Here is a 23,252-nt window from a genome sequence, read left to right as displayed (position 1 = left end):
CTCTCAAGCTTCTCCACATCCTTTTTGAATTGTGGGGCCCAAAACTGGACGCAGTACTCCAGCTGCGGCCTCACCAAGGCCGAGTACAAGGGGAGAATGACGTCCCAGGATTTGCTTGAGAAGCTTCTATGGATGCAAGCAGCATTTTGGTTGCTTTACTAGCTGCAGCATCACATTGAAGGCTCATGTTCATCTTATGGTCAATCATGACCCTCAAGTCCCTTTTGTCCATAGTGCTAGCCAGAGTAACACTGCCGAGCCTATAAGGAAGCTGCAGGTTTTTCCTCCCAAGGTGGAGAACTTTTTGCATTTTTCTGTGTTAAACACCATCAGGTTCTCGTCTGCCCATTTCATGAGCCTGTCAAGGCCAGCCTGGATCGCCCTCCTGTCCTCAGATGTGGATGCTTTATCCCAGCGTTTGGTATCATCGGCAAACTTGACCAGTCCGCTTCTGACTCCAATGTCCACATCATTAATGAAGGTGTTGAACAATATGGGTCCAAGGACAAAGTCTTGGGGGACCCCACTGGTCATAGGGCACCATAACAATTGACTTCTGTCAACCACCACCCTCTGGGTCCAACCACGGAGCCAGTTCCCCAGCCAGTGGATTGTGGTGGATCCGAGGCCACAGTTGGCCAGTTTTGGCAAGAGGTGATCATGGGATAACAGACTGAAGGCTTTTTTGAAGTCAAGATCTTTGACATCAATCTCCTCTCCCTTGTCCAGGTGATAGGTCTACTCGATCTCTCCTGTACGAAGTATAGCCATCTATACCTATACCACATGGGTGGAGTCCTGCCAGGTCTCCATTATCCCTATGACATCATAATTATTTGTGTTAAGCAGGAGGATGAGTTCCTCCTACTTATTCCCCAAGCTCCTGGCACTTGTGTACAGGCAGTCAAGTGTCCCTTTGGGGGCTCTTGCCTTGCCCACAGATTGTACCAGGGCTGGGGCAAGGGTGGGCTCCCTTAAGTGCCTTGGCCTGCTGGCTTTGCAAAGGTTGCTCAGCGGGTCAGCAGAGGCATTAGTCCCCCTGTTCCCCAGTGGGCTTTGTTTAAAGCCCAGTGGAGCAGGTTAGCCAGTCTCGCTGAGAAGATGACATAGAGTGCACCCTCACCAAGTTTGCATATGACACCAAGCTGAGGGGAATAATAGATACGGCGGAGGGTGGGGCTAGTATTCAGAGAGACCTCAAAAAACAGGAGGATTGAACCAAAATCAATTTCATGAGGTTCAACAGGGAGACATGCAAAGTCCTGCACTCTGGCCAGAACAATCCCATGCACTAGTACAGGCTGGGGGCTGACTGGCTAAGCAGCAGCTCTGCAGAAAAGGAGCTGGGGATTGCAGTGGACAATATGCTGAATATGAGCCAGCAGTGTGCCCTTGTTGCAAAAAAGGCTCACATCATACTGGGCTGCATCCAGTCCCATCTGTCCTGCTGGGGGATGGGACACACATGGGCAGGGCACTTGACCGGGCAGCTGTGATGGGGTGCAGGCTGGTGGGGAGCAGTATTTGGAAGCGGGGTGGATGGGCAGGGCCTGGGAGACCCTGGGATCTTGGGGCAGTGACAGTGTGCAATGTGTGCAGCACATGTCCCTGCCCTCCAAACCAGGGCTTTGCCCTGACCCCGTGCTGTCACTGCCTCAAGATCCTGGGGTCTCCCTGCAGACAGGGCACTCTGCCAGGTGAATGTGATTGGAGTGCCCTGCCTGTGTGGTTCCTGGGCAGTCTCCATGGAGACCTCACCCAAAGATCCCAGGGTCTCTACGGAGACCAGCTGGAGACCACTGGGGGAGAGCTCCTATCCTATCCACCTAGGCCAACTTGGCTCCCAGCCAGCCTGTTCCCTTCACGCCACTGCCCCTGGAACCCGTGCCCATTGTAGGAGCATGCATGTAGATCACAGCTCTGTCCTGGGCCCTGAGCTGTCACCACCCTGTGCCCCTGCCTTGTGATTGCAGCCATATCCACCCCTCCTGCTCCTGAACACTGCTCCCAGCCCGCCTGTGGTCACATCCCACATAGGGGGGTTTGTGAGTTGTTGCATGAGTAGGGGGTGGTGCTGGCTTGGCCTGTGAAAACTTCCCACGTGGCCTGCGGGCCCCAGTAGTTGGTGCCCCTGGGTTAGATATTAGGAAGAACTTTCTCACGAGGAGGATAGTAAAGTACTACAGCAGGCTGCCCAAGGAGGTGAGGGAATCTTTATCCTTGGAGTTTTTTAAGACCCGAGAAGACAAAGCCTTGCGTGTGATAATGTAATTGGGGATAGTCCTGCTTTGAGCAGGGGGTTGGACTAGAAGACCTCCTGAGGTCCCTCCTGGCCCTAATTTTGTATGTTTCTATAATTTTCTGTGATCAGGCCCCTGGAAGTGCTCTACAGCAATGCTGTGACACATGTGCATGGCTGCACATTTCAAGATGGGAGATTTAATGAAAAAACTTAATCCTCATTAAATGAGGTATTAGATAAAGGTACTCTCCTTTACAGTGCCTTATAGAATTTGCATTTCCTAGGGTTAATTTTTGGTGTGGTGTGGCTGGACTGATGCAGCCCAGTCCCACTCCAGGGGTGATAAGCAGGAAAGGGGCAGGGCAAAGAGAGCAGCACTGAGCTGGGCTTTGTCTGGCCTTAGCTGGGAGGGGTGAAATGGAGTCCCCTTGCCTCCAATGCCTGCCCCCCCCACAAGCTGGGGTACTGGGGAGGGAGCTGGGCCCAGCCCTCAAGGTGAGGGCAAGGGGGCTCCATTCCACCCACCCCCGCAGGCCTGCTGCCCAGGATGGGTGATGCAGGCAGGCTCTCCCCCACCCCACCCTTCTGCTGAAACTGCTGCTCGTTTCACTAGGAGTTGAAAGGTTGACTTCCATCTGTCTCACCTCCCCAAAAATAGAGATGACCAATATATGATTCTAAGATTAAATATGATCTGGGTCAGCACTGGTTTGGTTCATTCTGGCTCTTACTTTTGCAGGCACAGGGCAGATTGTGCTTTCAAAATATGACCAAAAGTGATTTGTTTTTTATTCCCTCTATTTCTTATAAAAGAGTAGACTCCCTAGATATCTTTCTGAAAACCTTCATAGAGGATTCTCCATCTTGGGCAAGTCTAAATTACTCAATTCATAAATTAGGGCATCAATGGATGTTTCTAGAATCAACAGTGACTTCCCTATGTACTGGAAGACCGTTATCTTCATATTGAGGGACTACCACCAGTGCTGACACTGCCAGTATCTGCATTCACACATAATGGACTAGTGTCCCAGGGGGATGACATCCTGAGTTCTGATTCTTGCACTCAGGAGCATTTACGTATTTTGCAATTAAGAGGAATTGTATTAAAATATATAAGATCTCCTAGAACCAGAGACTAGAACTTGTAACTAGAACTCATGAGTCCAGTTATATGGATACATTAGGGGCAGATCCAGGAGGGGTGTACTACAAGGTGCAGTTGCACCCTGCTTTGATTCCTGCTCCATCCAGACTTGTAAAACAAACTGCCTGCAAGTGGCAGCAGCATTTCTATTCTGGCAGTAGTGAAGGAGTCCATTGACTTCATGGCTCACTAAAATTTACTGATTCCTTCTAAACTCTTCATTTCACAGCTGTTAATGACCCTGTCACCTTTTTAATGGTCCAGATATTCCACTACTCAAGCTAGCCATTCCTCTGCAGTTCAGCTGCCTGTTAGCTCTTCCTGGTAATGACTGGAAATAACTCGTATTTCATAGCCTTGCAGACTGCCATTTTTGATTTTGCATAAATCTGAAACAGCCCCCAGGCTGCTAGCATATTAGTAAAAATGTCTTTAATTGAAAGCTTTCGGGCACAACAAACCTTCTTCAGGCCTAGGAGAAAAGTCTGTAAAAGTGTTGTAAAATTTTACAATCTTTTCTCCTAGGCCTGAAGAAGGGTGTTTGTGCCCAAAAGCTTGCAATTAAAGAATTTTTTTTACAAAAATTTAGTTGGTCTAATAAAAAATATCACCTCTGCCACGAGCCCTGATTCCTTTTGCCTCTAGACCAATATGGCTACAACCTAGATACCTGACAGCATATTAGTAAGGCATCTAGTTTCTTATTACTGAAGAAAAATGTGCATTGTGTTATACAGGATGATGTACTACACCCTCTGAACCCTGCTTTTTGAAATTCTAGATCTGCCCATGGCATACATGCATGCACAGACATACCTACCATCTTTCTCCACATAGGACTTTTTGACAAGTGGCTTCATAGGGGAGGCCTGGCTAACCCGGCAGCTGCTGTGTGTAGCAAGAGAGCCTCAGTGAAGGGAGGAGCCCCAGTAGAGGCAGAGAGGAGAGAGAGCTGCTGTGCAGGTGTCAAGTGTTACCCCCCAAAAGCCAGGTTAGCCCTTTCCCAGCCCTGCAGGGCTTTGGATCTTTGCTTGCTATATGAAAAGCACAACAATTGCCATATAAAACTGTGGGCCCAGGGAAGGGTTAACCTGGGCTCTTTTGGGTGAGACCTCTCCTTGGAGCAATGCCCTGTCCCTGCTTCACTCAGCACAGTTCCCCAGAGTGGAAAATTATCAGGTATGCCAAGGGATCAGAGCAGCACTGGGGATGGGAGTGGAGCTACATCTGGGTTTTCCCTTTTTGGGTCCTCCCCTGCCTGGGCACCACGAGTGACATGGCACAAGCTTGGTACACAGCTGATTCAGCTGAGGACCCATGGAAGCCACACCAGTGCAATCGCCCACAGCCCATCGACCTGCCACAGCTGTTGCCTCGGAGTCTTGTCCTGGAAAGTAGCGCTGGGGTCTGTGGTGCAAAGTGGGGCCAGGGGGGCACCTGGGCACCAATGGGGGCCGCCTGGCTGCAGGGTGCGGAGTCCCGAGCCCTGCTGCCCCTCCACAGCCTCTTGTGTCCCACAGCCCAGGGGGATGTGGAGGCAGCTGCTGCCTGGCTGCTCTGCAGTCCCAAGGGAGCTCAGCCCCTCGGAGCTGTTGCCTCCATCCTTCCGCCCAGCCAGACCTCCTGGGCACCCTGCTCCTGGTGAGGGGGACCAGGTTTCCAGTTCCAAGAAAGAGGAGATCCCCTCACCCCTTTTTTTCTTTCCCCTTTTCCAAGTGTCTTCTTGAATGTGTGGTTACTCTGGATTTTATATTGGCAAACTGCGAATTTTAAGCCATACCTCTGGGGAAGTGAAAAGCATGTTATAGCCCTACTGTGTAGAAGTGATTTGGGGTCAGGATTGATGAGTGAGGTCAGTGGACACAAACAAAGAAAAACATGATGTGAAGTTGACATGGTTGTTTTGTGCCTGAAAGAGCAAGAGACAGGTATCAGGATAGCTTTTTCTAAGGGATTCCTAAAATGAAGCACTGCAGATATTTATGGTGCTGTATAACTATTGGGCTGCATTTATGGAGCAAGTGTCATTTTGTGGGTGGTGCAGACAGAAGGACTACATGATTGAGTATTTCTGGCACTGAAGCTTCAAGTCATACGTTCTTTGACTGTAAAATATATCCCTTCTGGATATATAAGGTAGAAATCTATCTCCCAATATCATGCTGGGTTCAGCAGAGCATACGAAATGCTGATACAACAGTATGATGGAATCTTCTGGGACTGCAGCGTGTACCCTGCTGAGGCGTAGAGAGGTCTTTATAGCTGTTATGTTGTGTGTAAGGTGTAGGTATGTCTCTGGCAATTCACTGAGCATAATGTAGGAAGGAACAAGAGCAGCAGCAGCATTTCAGAGAACAGAAGTGACAGCAAAACCTCAGACAACCTTTTGGTTTGCTCTTAAAATTTTTCCTACCTCCAAGAAGGGGGAACTGTCGTGAACACTGAGCAAAGTTAATATGTAGGCAGAACAGTTTAATAAAGTTTTAAAATAAGCAGTGAATATCCCCAGTTGTTGCCAGTTATTTCATAGATTTCATAGACATTTGGGCTGGAAGGGACCCCAGAGGCTCATCGAGTCCAGCCCCCTGCCCAGGGGCAGGAAGTCAGCAGGGGTCACAGGATCCCAGCAAAATAAGCGTCCAAAAGTTTCTATTTATTGCTGTCATGCTGCTGCTGCTTCCCTTACCAAGACTCATTTGTTGTTTTAGACACATGCCCTGCAAGGGGTAGCAGGCTGCCTGGTGGGAAAGCAGTAGTGGAGCAGTTGGACAGATAGTATGGACCGTTACTCCTAAAGGAGGGAACTGGGAGGTCACTCGCCCCCACCTCCAGGTTTCTGGGTTGACAGTGGGGTGCAGAGCTGAAGCCCAGCCAGGGCAGTGCCCAGCAGCAGTGGAGGCGGGGCTGGGTTCAGGGGGCACTGTTGGGGTGGCTAAGTACTGCAGATGGATCTGCTGGTGTTGCTGTACCTGCTCGCTTCACTGCAGTTCTGTGCCCACTGGCATCACCTGCGCACGGTGGCCCACTGTGCTCATTGGGGTGCTACTGCTGAGAGACAAGGCAGGGGGAGTTGGCAGGGACCCCGAGGAGGTGCAGTGAGCAGCACAGGAGGCAGGTGGGTCTGCAGATCCCTCACTTTGTAGCCAATGTGTTAACCCATAAATTAGTTACACATTTTTTTAAGTCAGCAATAGAGGGTATGAATACGGTATGTATTAATAACAAAGAAAAGGCAGATAACATGAAGAAAACAAACAATGAAAGAAGAATCTAATTTCTGGGTAACACCTTCTCCAGGTGATGGGGGCAGACCTGCAGTAAGACAGGCAGGTACAGCAGCACCCTTGCACTGGCTTTGTGCTGCCCCCATGTTGCATGCATTCATGCTGCCCCCAGCACTGCATGGCACCATGAAGACCACTGTCTACCACTCTGCTTACCCTGGCTGGCACCCACCAGCTGCAGGAGGCCACCTCTAGCACCCTGCATGCCAACCTGCAGCCCCCATCAGGTACTGACAGCCTGGGGGAGGACACCACCCTGGGTCCCTGGGTGTAGGGACTATGGTGTCATCCCTTGCCTGCCCCAAGCCTCCCCAGCCATCCTGGACCCTCCCCAGCCCTGCTGCTAGCCTCTTTGGTGACCCATTGGGGAGGCACTTGCTCCTCCAGATTTCTGCACTGACAGCAGGGCACAGGGTGGCAGACTGGCCAGAGGCAGCATCTAGGAGCAGATGCTGAGGCTTGGGATGCTTCTTAGCTGGGGTAGTGCCCAGGGCCTGGAGCCAGGGCTAGACTCAGAGCCAAAGCAGGTGGCTGCAGCTCCCTTAGGCATGGGGTGTCTGTGTAGCTGCCATGAGGGGACTCCAGGCCCAGAGAGGAGATACAGGGTGATGAGGCTCCAGGATCCCCTACGAGAGGCTGTGGCCAGCAGGAGAGGCTCCCCAGCTCCAGCAAGGATCTGAGCAGTGACCTAAGAGGTTCCGAGTCCTGCTTCCTGCTCCTCCAGCAAGAAGCCAGGAAGCTCAACAAAAGGCAAGGGCTTCTGGAAGGTCAAAACCACTAGCAGCTTCCATTAGTGCCAGCACTGGTGGCTGTGTGTGGCAGTGTTTGTGCCTACCATGTAGGAGGTGTGAGTTCAAGTCTGAGTGGGGTTGAGTCAGGGTGGGTGAAGTGACAGGAAGAAATTCTTGTTGCAGTGGAAAGGGGGTTATTGTGTTTTTCCTCTTTTCCCCCACCAGGTATCTAGGTCCTATATTTCTTGTTATTTGACATTTTGTATTTTGTGCCTTTTATATTTCACCAACCAGTATTGTTTTTTATGCTGTTTGTGTTTTATATTTTGTTAAACTTGTCTTTTGTCAACTGGAAGAATATGTCTATGAAAGTAAATGCCTAACCTTTATTGAATCCTGCCCCCTTGGGGCATTGTAGTGTCCCCTATACCTCCTGGTTTATACATGTTAGGTTCCCACTACTGGTTTTCTCATTAAAAGTTGGTTAAGTCCCCATTGGTGATCTGGCTCTGCTCTATAGGGGAGGGTCCCTATACCTCCCACAGTGCTTGTGCACCTGCTCTGATCCCGCTCTGATCCCTTCAGTTGAAGAGAGGGTACGTCTTGGACTACCGCCCGGGTTATACAAATATATCAATAAAACACTGTGTTCAGTGTCTAGGGGTGTTTTGTGTAGTGGTGTTTCATTTTAATCGCAGAAAAACATGGATTTGGGGCTTTTTAATCAGAGAATTTTGGATTTTGGAGAATTTTGGATTTTTTAACAGAGAAAACCAGGATCCCTGGTTATAAAGGGCTTCCAGTTGTTTTCTTTGTGAGGGAGGACAAGACATGATTAGCTCTGATACAAGGGATCTGGTTTTCAAATGAGAAACAAGTCTTTGTGAGTGCTGACAGATGTGCAGTTCCCCACTGTAACTCATGGTGGATCAAAGGAAGCATCATGTGTTATGGAAATCCTCTCAACCCAAAAGATATTCTTTGTTGGGCCTGAGGAAGTGGGAGATTGAGCTCCATTTTGGAGTCAGCTGCAAGTCTGGAACCTCTCTACCCTAGCCCTGTACCCACCCACCCAGCTCTGGCGCTGTCTTCAGGATGGCAAGGATGGAAGCAGTGAGAGGGTCCAGAGGAGGGCTACCCACATGATCCAGGGACAGCAGGGCAGACCCTACAAAGAGAGGCCATGGGACTTGAACCTGTTCAGCCTTCACAAGAGAGGGTTGAGGGGGGACCTGGTGGCCATCTATAAACTCACTAGGGGGGACCAGCAGTGTTTGGGAGAGACCTTATACCCCCTAGGCCCCCCGGGTTAACAAAGAATAATGGCCACAAGTTGTTAGAGAGTAGGTTTAGGCTAGACATCCAAAGGCACTACTTCACTGTCAGGGCGGCTAGGATCTGGAACCAACTTCCAAGGGAAGTGGTGCTGGCTCCTACCCTGGGCATCTTTAAGAGGAGCCTTGACTTTTACCTGGTTGGGGATATTTGAGCCTGGTTTTTCTCTCCTGCCCAGGGAAGGGGGTCATACCTCATGATCTACAAGGTCCCTTCTGACCCCACTTCTATGAATCTTTGAATCTATGAAGGGGGTGGGAGGAGCTCAGTCTGCTGTTTGCCCAGCTTGTGCTGGAAGTGGGGGCGGGTGGATTGGAGGCCCCCAGCTCTGAAACTCATGCTAAGCTGGGGCCTATTCACAAAAGCTGAAGTACAAAACACTGATGCTAACTGCATAGTACAAAAAGTTGCAAGTTCATGGCAAGGCTATTTGAGAAGAAATAATGAGATATCACTTCCAGCTTATCTTACTATATTCATGATTTCAAGCAGGCTCCTAGTTATCTGGTATGTAACCATGTGAATTGTCTGTCCTTGATTAATTAGTATGGTGAATATTTCTTTTGCAATTAACTCATGTTTATGTTCAGGAAGAGACATTCTCCATATGTGATAAGTGTTTCCTCCTGATTTATTTTTGTTTTGCTGTTTCCTCTTGATTTACCTTGTTTTGCCTAGTGGTTCCCTCGATCTTCTTCCAAGGACACTTGTGTTTTTCCTGGTTGTTAATCAGTTTCTCGATACGTTACAAACTTAGTAGAAATGGGTAAGCCAGGGCGGGAAAAATACAGCCTGCAGGCTAGATCCAACCTGCCAGACCATTGTATTTGGCCTGTGGGGCCCCTAAAAAATTTAGAAAATTAATATTTATCTGCCCCTGCCTACCTGTCAAAGATGACAGGAGTCAGGGGCAGTAGGACCCAAGGGAAGCTGGCAGGACTTAGGACTCCAGAACCAAGGCCCACCCAGCCCTGCCCCGCCCTACCCCCGCCCCTAGACCCTCCCACTCCCAACCCCCACCTGGAAGTCCTGTGTTTGTCAGAGCCTTCTGGCCTGGGCCCCTAGGGCTGTTCCTCCTTCCCTGTGCTTGAAAGGGAAATTCAGATAAGAACGCTGGGGGGGAAGTGGGGGAGGGGGTGTGAGTGACTGCCTTAGTCCTCAGGGCCAGGCTATGCTGGCTCCTGCTGAGTCCTGCAGTCCACCCATGCAGCTGGGAGCCATGTGGTGCTGGGGCGGCTGGCAGGAAAGTAGGCAAATGGCAGCTACAGGTGGGGGTAAGAGGCAATGAGTGGGTGCAAGCACTGGGCCTGAGCCAGTGGCCCAGGACCAGTGCTGGTGGCAGCAGGAGCGTGGGGCCTGGCACTAGTTGGATGGGGGCAGGGGTCCCGCACTCCTGCCACCCAGCTCCCCACAAACCCCATACCCACCCACACCCCACATATTTACACAGACACCCACATGCTCCCTCACTCCACACCCCCACAACCCACATACCCACAGTCCCCCACAAACCTACACCCCCATGCCCCCCATGCACAAAAGTAAGACTTCATTTTTAGCTATTATACTATCACCTCTATGCACACTACACAAACACATGTAAATCATATCAAAAATTTTTTTTGAAATCCAATTAATGAATGTTGTAGTACATGCTTGATTTTTAGAATATAGTTTGGTATTTTTCTGGTTCCAAGATGGCAAAACCCCTTGCTTAAAGGAGTACTTCTGGGGGCAAGGGGAGGGACTTCTGGTGGCAAAGATCAGGGATTAGGGGGCAGGACTTCCAGTCACAAAATGGTAACCAGGGAACGGGGTGCCTGTCAAGGGGCAGGGCTACCCATGACAGCTCGCCACAACTCAGTAAGTGGCCTCCACCAGAAATAATTGCCTGCCCCTGGGATAACCTCTTATCACTCAGGAAGGTAACTCATGCAAATTGGAACTTTCTGATAACCAGCAGTTTGATTAACAGGGATTTCCTGTCAAATATTGCTTGGGACTCTCTCTTGATTTATACAACTAAAAGCATGCTTTGAAGATGCTGGACTAAGGGTGTTAGAAAGAAGTGAAACGGCTAATAGGGCACACTTCAGGAATGAAAGCTCTCTCTGGCAAGAACTGCTGCTGCACCCCAGCCATCTCAAGAAACTAGAAGAAACAGACTATCTTCCTTGTTGCCTTTTTGGTGAGAAGTCATCACCTTATAGCTAATTACTGGACTTTGCTTTGGTTTGGGCTCATTTGATTTTAAATACTTGTAGTAAACAAAACCTTTCTGTCACTCACTGAACAAGGTGTTGGGTCAGTCCCTTAGGCTAATCCAGAATCCTAGGTTTGTATTTGCTAACGGGGGGCTCCAATATACCTGTCCTCATCCTCCAGCCCAGTCTGGGGAAAATGCAGACCATGCTCTTTCTACCCCCTTTCACTCCTCCCATCCGGAAGACAGTGCTGGAAGCACAGCTGGGCTGCTTCAGCCTTGCTCCCAGGATGCACTGAAAGAAGTTAATGAAGGTGCTCCACTTCTCATGTAATGAGTCAGGCACTTTTTAAAGCACTTCGCAGCTGTGCACTTCTATCAGCAGATGGCTGTAGAGCCTTTCATGTGGCTAATCACATGACAAAATGTCACTTCTCTCAGCAGCCTGTAGGAGCAGCTCAGAAGACATGTTGTGTTCACTTCCCCCGACAGTCCCTCTGGCACACCAGGGCTGATTTTGAAAAACAAGCTTTTTTATTAAAAAAAAATTGCTGTAGACTACATGATAACCTACAGATAACCCTGCTGTACTTGTTAGTAGCTGCTATATAACTGGAAATGTTGTCCCCACACACAAATTAGGGTGCCCTTTGGTTTTGATGGTGGCTGTGTGGGGATCATGGACTGTCTCCTATGGATGTTTACATTATACTTTTCTTTTTTTCCTTCTGCCCCTCAGTTGGATGCTGACAACTATGAGACTCTATCCAAATCCTTGCCAGTTCTGGATCAGAGGAACTATTCTTGGATGGATATAATAACTGTAGGAAGATCAACTCCCAAACTATGAAGACAAGGTAAATCTGCCCTAGGTTGGATTGTGGAAGGCATAAGTTCTCAAGTCTGCAATTAAAGCATACACAATTTTTTGAAGCATGCACACAGATCCCAAACTTCAAAGACTGAGCATTCTCCCTATTTTTTTAAATTATGTTCTGTGTTTTGTAGAATGACAGGTTTGAGTCCATGATTAAAACCAGCAAGGATTTTTGGAGGTGGGCAAGATGGTTGCAGTTATTTTCCCTTTAATAGCTTATACCTGATGCCTTTTAGAATAGTTCTCATATTAACAGCAGTTCTTATTTGACATGTTGAGACTAAGGTGTGTACAAAGCCTTACAATTACCAGCAAACACTGTGAGAATATCATCCAAATGAAGGTCAGATCATTGCCAGTTGGGGATTTTGGCAAAAATCTGCCCAGTGGACTTCATAACAGTCCACCTTGGTCTTGGTTATCGCTGTGCTGATATGTGGTGGTAATTTTAAATGAAAGTACCAAACCACCTGGTATTATAATAAGTAATTTGTTGGTGTTCCCAGAAAAAAGGAGGCTACTCTTCCTTCTCTTTGCCTGGTTGTCAAGGTGATTGATTTTAAGTGACAAGAATATTCTTATATAATCACCATCAGAGGGAATTGGAACCTCTGCCAAATTCATTTTGAAGGGGATTTGTGACCTCCCATACATTTGAAGTAATGTATGAGCATGCTCATTTTGCAGTTTGAAAATTGAACCACCCATACAGCTAAATATATTGTAGCGATTATCTGCATACAAAATATATTTAGTTTTTAATTAGTTTTCTTTCCTTGAGTTAGGGCTTTTAAAGGCTGAAATGTGCTAACCATTTGAGGGGGTTTGAGGGATTTTTGCAGTTACTCAAATAAAAAATACTTTAATTTGGGAACTAACATCCTGACTGCTTCAAAAAAGATCAGTATGAATAATATCAAGTTCTCAGTGAAGTATTTCAGAATGAAAGTCCTTCCTCATCAGCTACATACACTGACGCACCATTCCAGCTTGAATAGAAAAGTGTTTTCTTCAGTATCCTTCTTGAAGCCTTGAGGAACTTGTTCATTTATCACTTTCTTTCTGACCCGCTCCATTCATTGCAAGGTTTTTTTAACCTCCTGACAATTGGATTGGATAGCAGCCCCTTCAAAGCCCAGCATTATAGCTCATAAATTGCCTAAAGATATCTGTGTAGTGACAGAAAATATCCTTGGTTATGTCTCTTGTTGGTAATATGAAGCACTGCATCAGGCAACCCATTTGGAAATAATTACTTCTATTACTTTTAAGACGAACCAGAAGATTAGATACTGTAGGTGGCAGAGCTACTTTTTCCTGTATAACATGCAGGAAGTCTTGCTATATCTTTTTTGTGTGCATCCAAGATAAATATCCAGTTCTTGATGGATGCTTTCCTGCTAAACCTGGTTTGGACTTTCTGTTCAGTTAACATGGTTTAGTGCATTAGTTAGTGTACCAATAATACTTTTAGAAAATGTTTTATATCTTTCTGGATTCCTTTGAAAAATCTCACAGGCACTGGTAAAATTGTCATACTTAAACTTATTCATCTTTGCAGCAAATTTAAAAAAAATAAGCTTCTTTCTTTCTAACCTAGATAAAAATATTTTATGAAGAACATTTACACCTGGATGAGGAAATTCACTACATCCTGGAAGGAAGTGGCTACTTTGATGTTTGTGACAAAGATGATAAGTGGATCCAGATTTTCATGCAAAAGGGAGACATGATTATTCTTCCTGCTGGCATATATCACTGATTTACACTGGATGAAAATGTTTGTATATGACCTCATATCTCACATTCCTATAAAACTGTTTTAACAAAGAAGTGTACAAATTAATATTCCAGACTAGTGATTAAATACATTAGGATTTGCAGTTCATTTTCAATCTATATTACACCAGAAATGTGAGGAATGCCAACTGATTTACGGAATCTGAGACTTGGATTTCTGTCAATAATCCAGATCCATCTCATCAGCAGCAGCTGCAAGTCATTTGTCATCCGCTATCTGTTCTGTGTCTTGCATGAAATTACTGTATGGTCCAAATCCAGTCTGCACTGCTGTCTATCATGCACAGTGTCACCATAACTAAGTGAGTCATGGAGACTGATACATCCATGCTGAAGGCTGAGCAGTGTAGAGAATCTTAAACTGCCTTTTCTGTAGATAGTAAGAACATGCCCACCGTGTCTACTGAAGGTGTAATTTAGGAGCCCCAAACAAACTCTAAGAGGGGGAGCATTGCCTGATGACTAAAACCAACCCTGACATTGACATAATCTGGATTACTTCCTAGCTCTGCAACAACCTGCTCATTGATCTTTGACCTGATGGCAGGTTTAGGGAATAATTGGAGTTATGAGGTTGAGGCATGACCCAGGCTTCCATTGAACTTGCATCTTCTTGTGATTTAGGACTCTGTGTGTGTGTCTGAAAAACTGTCTCCACCCTGCAAAAGTGCAGAAAATACCAAGAATGAGAATATCCTTTCACCAGTAGCTGGGCTAGGAGTAGTGGTGCTCTGCATATAAAAAGAGAAAACCTCTGTGGATTCAAACTTCTGCTTTGCATATCCACACAGGTTGAACTAGACCAGCTACTGACTTGGGCTTTGTTTTAGTGCAGACAAAACCAGAGGTTGTGTGGGTCAGAGCCACAAAAAAGCGTAAGTGCTGATGTCCCACTTAACTCCCACTTCAGGGATTTAAGTCTAAATTTGCCATCCTCCAAACCCAGGTCAGCTGCTGCAAATTCCACAGGTGCCACAATTTTTATCAGTTAGGATCCTTAAAGTGTGTCTACACAAGATGCTGACTGAGCAGTAGCCTAAAAATACTGCACAGTGGCATGTCACAGCATGGACAGTGCTAATACACTAGTGTTGAGTATTATTAGGCTACATCACAGTAGCACCACCTAAAATACGTTTAGCAGTGCTACTACACAGTAACTCCAGTTACTGCGTATTTATTTAGTACTTGCTAAAGCAAATATAGTTGTATACTAAGTGTTGGTGCCTATGGGATCAAATTGGATCTGATCAATGGTACATTACAGACTTGAGTTCATTCTTAAGAGTCCTGGGAAGCAGACAGAGCATTATCACCTTCATTAGGTGCGTTCTGAAAACACCTGTTGGATCAAGATTTGCAGGTGAGATACAGAAAAACATATTTTGTGGGTGCAGTCATGGCTCAGGCATGCTCAGCATTATCAAAAATGAGGTGTTTCTGAGTAATTTAGGCATCTAAGTGTGCATCTAGAGGAGATGCTACTGTGCAGTTGTTACTGTGCAGTTATTTAGTATTTGCTAATAAATAAATTAGGAAGTACTAAATAAACGCGTATTAATGACTGAGCACTGGCACCTCATCTAGATGCTCCCTTAGTTGTCTAAATTATTCAGAAATACCCCATTTTTGATGATGCTGAGCATATCCAAGTCATGACTAGATCCACAAAATGGTGTTTCTGTGTCTCACCTGCAAATCTTGATCCAGTAGGTGTTTCTAGAATGCATGTCTTGAAGGAGATAATGCATCCTCCCAGGGCTGCTAAGGATGAACTGAAGTCTGTAGTGTACCACTGATCAGATTCAGTTTGATCCCATAGGCACCAACACTTAGTATGTAACTATATTTGTATTAAGTACTAAATAAATGCACAGTAACTGGAGTTACTGTGTAGTAGCACTGCTAAATGTATTTTAGATGGCACTACTGCAAAGTAGCCTAATAATACTGCACAGTAGCATATTAGCACTGTCCACTCTGTGAGACGCCACTGTGCAGTATTTTCTGACTACTGCTCAGTCAGCATCTTGTGTAGACATACATGCTTTAAGGATCCTAACTGATAAACATTGTGGCACCTGTGGAATTTGTGGCAGCTGACTTGGGTTTGGAGGATAGCAAATTTAAGACTTGAATCCCTGAAGTGGGAGTTAAGAGGGAAGGAGAAACAGCAAGACAGAGTTAAGTGTTTAACTTAGTGGCTTTCATTTTGGGGTAGGGGAACAGCTTGGTTCTTGTTGTTACTCCCAGGATTATATCTAATTTTATTCAATGACTAATTTAAAATGCATGCACTCTCTTTCTTGGCTAGTCAGTAGACTGGTGATCAGGACACTTTTCCAGGAGCAGGGAGATGTGAGTTTGAATCCACTTAGGCTGAGGAGGGCCCAAATCCCAGGTGTCTTATTTACTGGGCACATGTTTTAACATGAGGATTTGTGCAAAAGGTGGACAGTGAGTGGGGGTGTTTTTGAGCACAACTTATTGTGGTGGATCAGTGTTGGGCATGTTCTGAGCACACTTATGAGATCCTCTGATGACTTTGGTGTCTCTCCGGGACTAATCTGGACTAAAATGGCATTTGCTTGGGAGGCAGATGCCTAGGCGATCAGACTAAATCACTTGGCATTCTCAGAAGCAAAAGCTCGGAGGGGGAGGCGGCGCTTGTTCACATGACAAGGGTTTATTCCTTAGGGTTTTATTGTATGAGCCCTAAATTGAAATGGTGTATTTTGTTTTAGTTTGTCACTGTATACAAGTGACAGCCCTTAAATATCATAAATCTCAGTGTGCTGCTCACAGGAAATTACTGCATAGGGCACCACATAACAATTCAGCCCGCTGATCTCTGAGGTACTGAATTATAGCAGGGGGTGCCGCCAAACTGCTAATCCCTGCTACAGGATGGTTGGTGATGTCTAGCTCACAGGTTGCTAACATATACAGCTGACTGAAACTTGTGGGATATTCATTAATTTAATTAATTTAATTTAGTGTCATTTCAGTAATTACATTAATTTTACATGCATTTCTAAACTGCTGCCATGCAGCGGAAGGACTGGGCCCCCCTGCAGACCAGGGACTAGCTCCCCAGGGTGCACCTGATTGCCAGGGTCCCTGTTGGCTGTTAAGCCTCACCTTGGGTTAATGCACAGAATGAATAACTGCTTGGCTGCCTTCTGTGGGCACCCGGGCGCAGTTTCATTTGTCGTTCAAAGCAAACGGTGGGTGCCTGGTCCCAGGACTACAGGTTGTAGCTAGCTGGCATCATAATTTTTTTTTTTCATTTTGACGGCATGAAGCCAATCTGCAGTTTTAACAGGGTGGGCGTGAACTGACAGTACAGTCAGACCCAGGGGCCTCCTGGCAACAGACAGCCCCGGGAAGCCACCACTGCTGCACGGACCCCTGCACCCATTCCAGATCACCGTGGCCAGAGTGCCCACCTGGACTGTGCTGCCCCTGGCAGCATTAATAACCACTTGGCTGCCTTACATGGGCACCCAGGAGCAGTTTCATTTGCTGTTCGAAGCAAATGGTGGCTGCCTGGTCCCAGGACTGCAGGTTGTAGCCAGCAGGCATGTGACACAATGGCCGGGGGTGAAAAGAAAAGAACCCTGTGCACACCTTCCGCATCACCTGTAAGGGGTCTAGGATCCTCTGTCACAGTGTGGGGCTCTGGCAATGAGGCTAACCATATCAGAGCTATGTCTCACTTCTGGCTGCACTGGAGAGAATGGCCCAACTGGGAACCAGGGGTGGGGACACCTGCTAGTGCAAGCCACACCCTCGTGTGGGAGCAGAGCCAGCCAGGCACATCTCTGATGATGAGCAGCAAGCCGACTGCTGCAGGCACAGTTGTTAACCCCTCAGGGATCATAAGCTACAGCTCTATGCCAGAGCCAGGACTGGATTGGCATCGGAGATCAGATGGACTCCTTCAGATGCCGCAGCAGTTGAGATATGGGAACACGGACAACAGCATATGTGGAGTGATGGATGGGTGAGGAGCAGCAGAGCTACTCACCTTTCATCATACTAATTCGTAATGTACTGATGTGTATCCCCGGGGCAAAACCCCAAGCCTTCGACAAGAGTTGGGCGTGTGTGAGACTTTATGCAAGGTAAAGTGACTGTGACTATTCGATAAGGACTGAGGGTCTGTGAAGCTATATCCACAAGGAGGTTGAAGCGGGAGTGTATGGGTCAGAGGAGCTCCCAGTTTGGTCCCTAAGGCCCAATATCTGATGCAGTCAGCAGTATCAGAGATGAGCAGCTCACGTGGGTTCCTCCTCTTAAGAAGATGAGATGATCCCTAAAGGAAATATCACCTTCCTTATCTGTATTACACCAAAGTAATAGCAGGTGAGATTGTAAATACCGGGATACCTTGACCTTCTGAGGGGCAAGAGCAGATGGTGATTGTGTTGTGCAGACTCAGCTACATATAACCAAGATGTCTTCTTCTTTAAAAAGAAGGAGGTCAAAGATGGCTCGGTCACAATTTTGGTGCATTGGCCAGAAACCCAGTGAAAACAATGAAAGATGGGATTTTCCTTTCCTTTTTCTTCCCTTAGGACAAGCCTTAGGGCCAGGTAAGCACCAAGACATAATGGATACAGATGGTCAGGGGTTGGCCCCAGGGGCAGCGGGGTCACAAGTACAGGAATTGCTTATCCAGCCTCTGCAGGGACAACAGAGCCAAATGGACAAGTTTTTGAGAGCCAGAGCTGAAGAACAAGCAGCCCAGAGTGCATTGTTTGCCATCAACAGACATTAAATGAGAAATTAGAATTACAACAGGGCACACAAGGAGGCCTGGTTGAAAGTTTCAGGATGCCTAAAATGGACCAGGATGACAACCTGGAGGCCTCTTTAGAGACTTTTGAGATACTGACCTTGGCAGCCAGATGGGCCCCTGAACATTGGGCATATCAGTTGGAACCTCTATTAACAGGTAGAGCCCAGGCAGTCTATAGGGCTATGCCCTGTGAAGAGGCTGGAGATTATAAAAAAAACCCATTAAAACAATATTATAAAGACTGGAGGTGTCAACAGAGATGTATCATATCTGGTCCAGGGCCTGGAAAACCCTGGAAGAGAGGTGCTACTGCAGTCCTTAAGAGACTTTACCCAGCAGTGGCTTAAACTGGAGACTAAAACTCTGGCCAAAGTAACTGATACCATAGTTTTTGAACAATTTATAGGGGACCTAACAGAAAGGACACAACAGTTGGCATGCTGACACCAACCACAAACAGCAGAGGAGGCATTAAAGCTGGCAGAAGCTTTTTTGGAAGCTGAAAGATTCAACCCTAAGGGGTTTAAGGCAGCATCGTCTATTAGAGGGGTGCGAGGGCTGAACTGAGGAGAGCATGATCCTCACCCTGGGGGTTTGCAGAAGGATGATAGATGTTATGCTTGCAGAGAACAGGGACACTGAGCCAGGTGTGCCCAAAGCTGAAGGAGGATTGGGGTTTGCCCCAAGGCAAGACACCCATAGCCCTAGAAGGATCAAGTGACACAGAAAAGCCAGAAGCCATGGACTGTAATTTTGGAGCCAGTATCAGCGGGGTTCTGCCAGAGGCAGTGGTAATGATCTTGACAGCTGATAAGGAGTGTCCCACTGTGATTGATACTGGGTGTATCCAAACCTTGATTAGAGTTCCTTGAGACAAACTGCACCCATCAACTTGCTGGTTTGGAATTAACACGGCAAGAGTGGTCTCTACTAAACAGGTTCAAGACAGGCCAAGGCCCCTGGCAGGAGGCCCAGGGGGGTAAGCTCTGGGGTCTCGGTGTCCGCATCAGATGATGGAGTGTTTGGCTGAGGCACAAGGGTGCTAAAGTGCAGGGCTAGATGGCAGGCAGCCCCTGCACTTCAGCACCCTTGTGCCCCAGCCAGCCTGTATCCAATGCTTCAAGTGAGTCCAATACCTACAGGTGTGAGAGTCAAAGCTCTCCACCAGGTTGCCTTCTTTAATGATCGCTAGCACTTCACTGGTATCCACGCTTATGCGCTGCCCTTCTCTTCCCACCCACCATGTCTTGTTATTATTAGTTGAGGAGAAGGCTCCCAGTGGTTCTGGGGCTACACATGCGGGACCGTAGGTCGCCTTCTCAGGGCTCCTGCTTCTCTTGACCCTGTCCACTCACCAACCAGAAGTTCCCAAGCATAAACAAAAATGGAAATGCATGAAAATCAAAATGAGTTCTCTACTACCTGACAAATGGTCAGACCTGCCCAAGGACATTGGGACAGTACTTACACAAGGTCAGTCCGATCTTCAAACAGTTCAATAAACTTAATGGTGAGACACTAATAAAGAACATAAAACCCTCAGAACCTCAATGTTTCTGGACTCACAGTGAGATGCCCTTAAGCACCACAACCTCAATCTGTGTCTTGGGGTTCTTCTCCTTTCCTGTGTTTTTTACTGCTGTGGGTCTCCAACCTGGGATCCCACTCCTAGGCACCTGATGCTGCGCACTCCTCCAGGTGTCCAGGCTTCCGGTAGTCTCCTCTGGCTCTCTCTATGCAGCTGGCTGTCTCCAGCAAGCCAGCTCTCACTGCAGGGCCAGCTTTCCCTGCTCTGCCAGCTCTCCACAGTGTGCTGGCTTTCCCCAGCCTCCCAGCTCTCCTCGGCATGCCAGCTTTCATTGTGCTGCCAGCTCTCTCTGGCATACCAGCTTTTCTGCTGCTCCTGGCTCTCCCCAGTGGCGCAACTTCTGGTTATACAGAAAGCTGCCAAGTGCCCACCTATGTGCATCTAGCACATACCCCTAAAGCATGGCTATGGCTGTGTTGAGCATGACTACTGCTCCCCTGCCGTTGCTGAGGCTCCTCCTGGGAGGTAGGAGATTTCACTGGCCCTTACTGGGCCAACTGCTTTTCTCTCGTGGCTTGGGGCTGCTTCCCTGGTTTCTCCCCATCCTGCATTCCTCGGATATGGGGAGGCGGGTTCCCACACAGCCCCTGTCACCATCTACATGTGCATTTCAACACATTAGTCCCTGATAGTACTATCCCATGGAGGAATTAATTTACTGCATCTTAATACAGCTGCATGTGTAGACCGTGACACTTTACTGCAGAGCTACTTAGTCAGCTCTGCAGTAAAGCTCATAGATGTACCCACTAAGCTTAACATCAGAATTAATATCTTTCCAAAGTTGCTGTCACACTACAGTCAGTTTGTCTTCTCTTACCAGAACTGCGTCAAGGCAATGAGACTGCTGGAGAACCCATCCGGACTGCTTACAACTGGCCAGTTGACCAGTTCCCTGCTCAAAGACATTGCATGCAGTTTTTGGAACAGGCAGCACAGTATGGGCAGTCACAGCATGGACAGTGCTAATACGCTACTGCACAGTATTATTCAACTACTGTGTAGTAGTGTCACTTAAAAAACATTTGCCGGTGCTACTGCCCAGTAACTCCAGTTACTGCACACTTACTTAGTATGTACTTATACAAGTACTAAATGTAGATGTGCCCAGTGTTTCTGTATCTGTATTTACTGGTTTCTATTCCTAGCCCTGCCACAGACATGCTCTGTAACATTGGACAAACCAGTAGTTCTCTGTGCCTCAACTTCCCTAGCTGTGAAATGGAAATCTTTCAATCATGAAGGATCAGTGCAATAAGCCTCCTCAATAATGGAAAAATAAAGGGTTTGCCTACATTTTCGCTTTGAAGAGGAAACTTGTTAATAGGGCAACATGTTTAGTCTCCTGATGGGGTTATAAGTACATTCTAAAACATAACAGGACAAAATTCTTCACAGTTTTTGCAGTTATTTAGAACTGTACACAGTGGGTATGTATATATGAGATGCTTAATGATGAATTAGCGTAGTTTACTGTGAACTAAGCACTTGGGTCTACACATGCACATGCCTACTTCACAGTAAATCTCCATAATCCTGAGTAAATTTGCTACTTGCATTTGCTACTTGGTATTAGTAATGGTGCCATAGTGCTCATGTGTCCATGACAGGGCAGGAGATAGCTCCCTGCCTCTGGGAGTTGCATATTGCTGTGTTCAGGAGCCCGGGTGGGGACTATTTCCCCCTGGTCTAGCAGCAGGGAGCTCCAACCCCCTGATCCCATATCATGGAGCGCCTCCACCACTGTGGGGCCACTGCTGGAAGATGCTTATCTCCCAGCCTGAGCCCTACAGTCATGGGGCTCAGGTTGGGAGACCCTTATCTCCCTCATCTCAGGCCAGAAGATAAGCATCTTCTGGAAGCGGCTCCACAGTGGTGGAGAGGCTGCTGGGAGATAAGAGCCTCCTAGACTGACCCCTGTGGCAAGCACCAACTGCAGCAAGCTAGCTGCCCCATTGGTGGATTGGGGCAGGGGGCTGGGACCTGCCCCACCCCTGCAGCTCTTTCGAAGCCCTGTGCCCGTGATCAGGCAGACAAGGCCAGGAGCTCCCTGCTGCTGGGGCAGAGGGACATTGTCCCCACCCCAGCAGCAGGCAGCCACCCCGGGCCAGGAGACAGCTGTCTCTTGGCTGGGTGCTCCCTGCCAGCCTCTGGGATAGCACCCAGGGGAGCTTGGAACTCCTTTCAGTGGCCACAGGGGCACATTGAAGGGCTGCAGGGAAGTGGGAGCAAATCTGGTCCCTAATCTCTGCATATGTAGACCTCTACTCAAAACCCCGTACTGTGCAGTATCTAACTGCACAGTAAATCTGGGCTTGAGTAAATGCATGTATAGATGCACCCAGTTAATATCAACTTCTATCATCCCAACTTAATACACAAGTTTCCATGACTGTCCAAGATAGTAGAGGTGTGCCGATACATTGGTCCTGTACTGGACTGGCATCAATGTAATGAAAATTGACTGTATTTGGCAATCGTTATTTTTTGGCTGATGTGACCAATAATGTCACTGATAAATGTCCCATGCATGCACTCAGCCACAGCGCAGCATGCAGGTGGCTGGAAACACAGCTGCAGCATGGAAAACACCTGGACCAGCTGGTAAATCTGTTGTTAGGGAAGAGGCATCAGGGAGGCAGACTGGGGGCCCAGCGGTGAGGGAGGGAGTGGGGCTGGGGCAGGTGCTGCAGGGCAGGAGCAGGGTGCGGGACAGAGCCACAAGTGGTTCATCTGGGAAGGGGGGAACTACCACGAGTACACGCAACCCGGGAGGGAATGGGGGTGCATGCCTCAGATCTGTGTGGGTATGAGGTGGGCTGGGGCCAAGGCAGCGCTCTGGTGGGGTAGTTCAGTTGGGGCTGCACTTGGGGCAGGTGGCGGCCACGCTGAGAGTGGGGGCTAGGCCAATTTATAAAAGAAAAAAGCTAACCGGGGTAGTCACGCACAATATGCCTCAGACACAAACAGTGAAAAAACCCGTGAGAATCACCGGTAAAAAACCCGAGCCGACTACGTGAGGGAAGCACTGCTGGTCAAAGCCGGGCTCCCGGGGAGGGCCGCGCGGAGTCTCCCCAGGCGCGCGGGAGAAGTGGGACAAAGGCGGTGCTCCCCGCGGGCTCGGGCTGTGCCGCGCCGCGCGCGGGGGGAGAGGCCCTGGCTGGCAGGAGCCGCAGTCTCGCTGTCGGGCCCGCCGGGGCCGCGCTGAAGCGCAGAGCTGCTCCGGGCCTAGCGGCCGGCG

At 47.9% G+C, this 23,252-nt stretch overlaps 1 long non-coding RNA gene across 1 annotated transcript; it reads left to right on the top strand.

The window, feature by feature from the left end:
* The first annotated feature begins 10,578 nt into the window (after window positions 1-10,578).
* LOC109311681 lies at window positions 10,579-13,644 on the top strand. Its single transcript, XR_002101575.1, has 3 exons — window positions 10,579-10,927; window positions 11,682-11,799; window positions 13,420-13,644. It is a non-coding gene; the product is annotated as an uncharacterized LOC109311681 (long non-coding RNA).
* The last annotated feature ends 9,608 nt before the right edge of the window (window positions 13,645-23,252 follow it).

This window comes from Crocodylus porosus, unplaced genomic scaffold, assembly GCF_001723895.1.
Source record: "Crocodylus porosus isolate Cpor-Errol unplaced genomic scaffold, CroPor_comp1, whole genome shotgun sequence".
In the NCBI taxonomy this organism is placed as follows: domain Eukaryota; kingdom Metazoa; phylum Chordata; order Crocodylia; family Crocodylidae; genus Crocodylus; species Crocodylus porosus.
The sequence above is the reverse complement of the archived record's forward strand: the minus strand, read 5'-3'. Positions and strand labels throughout refer to the sequence as shown.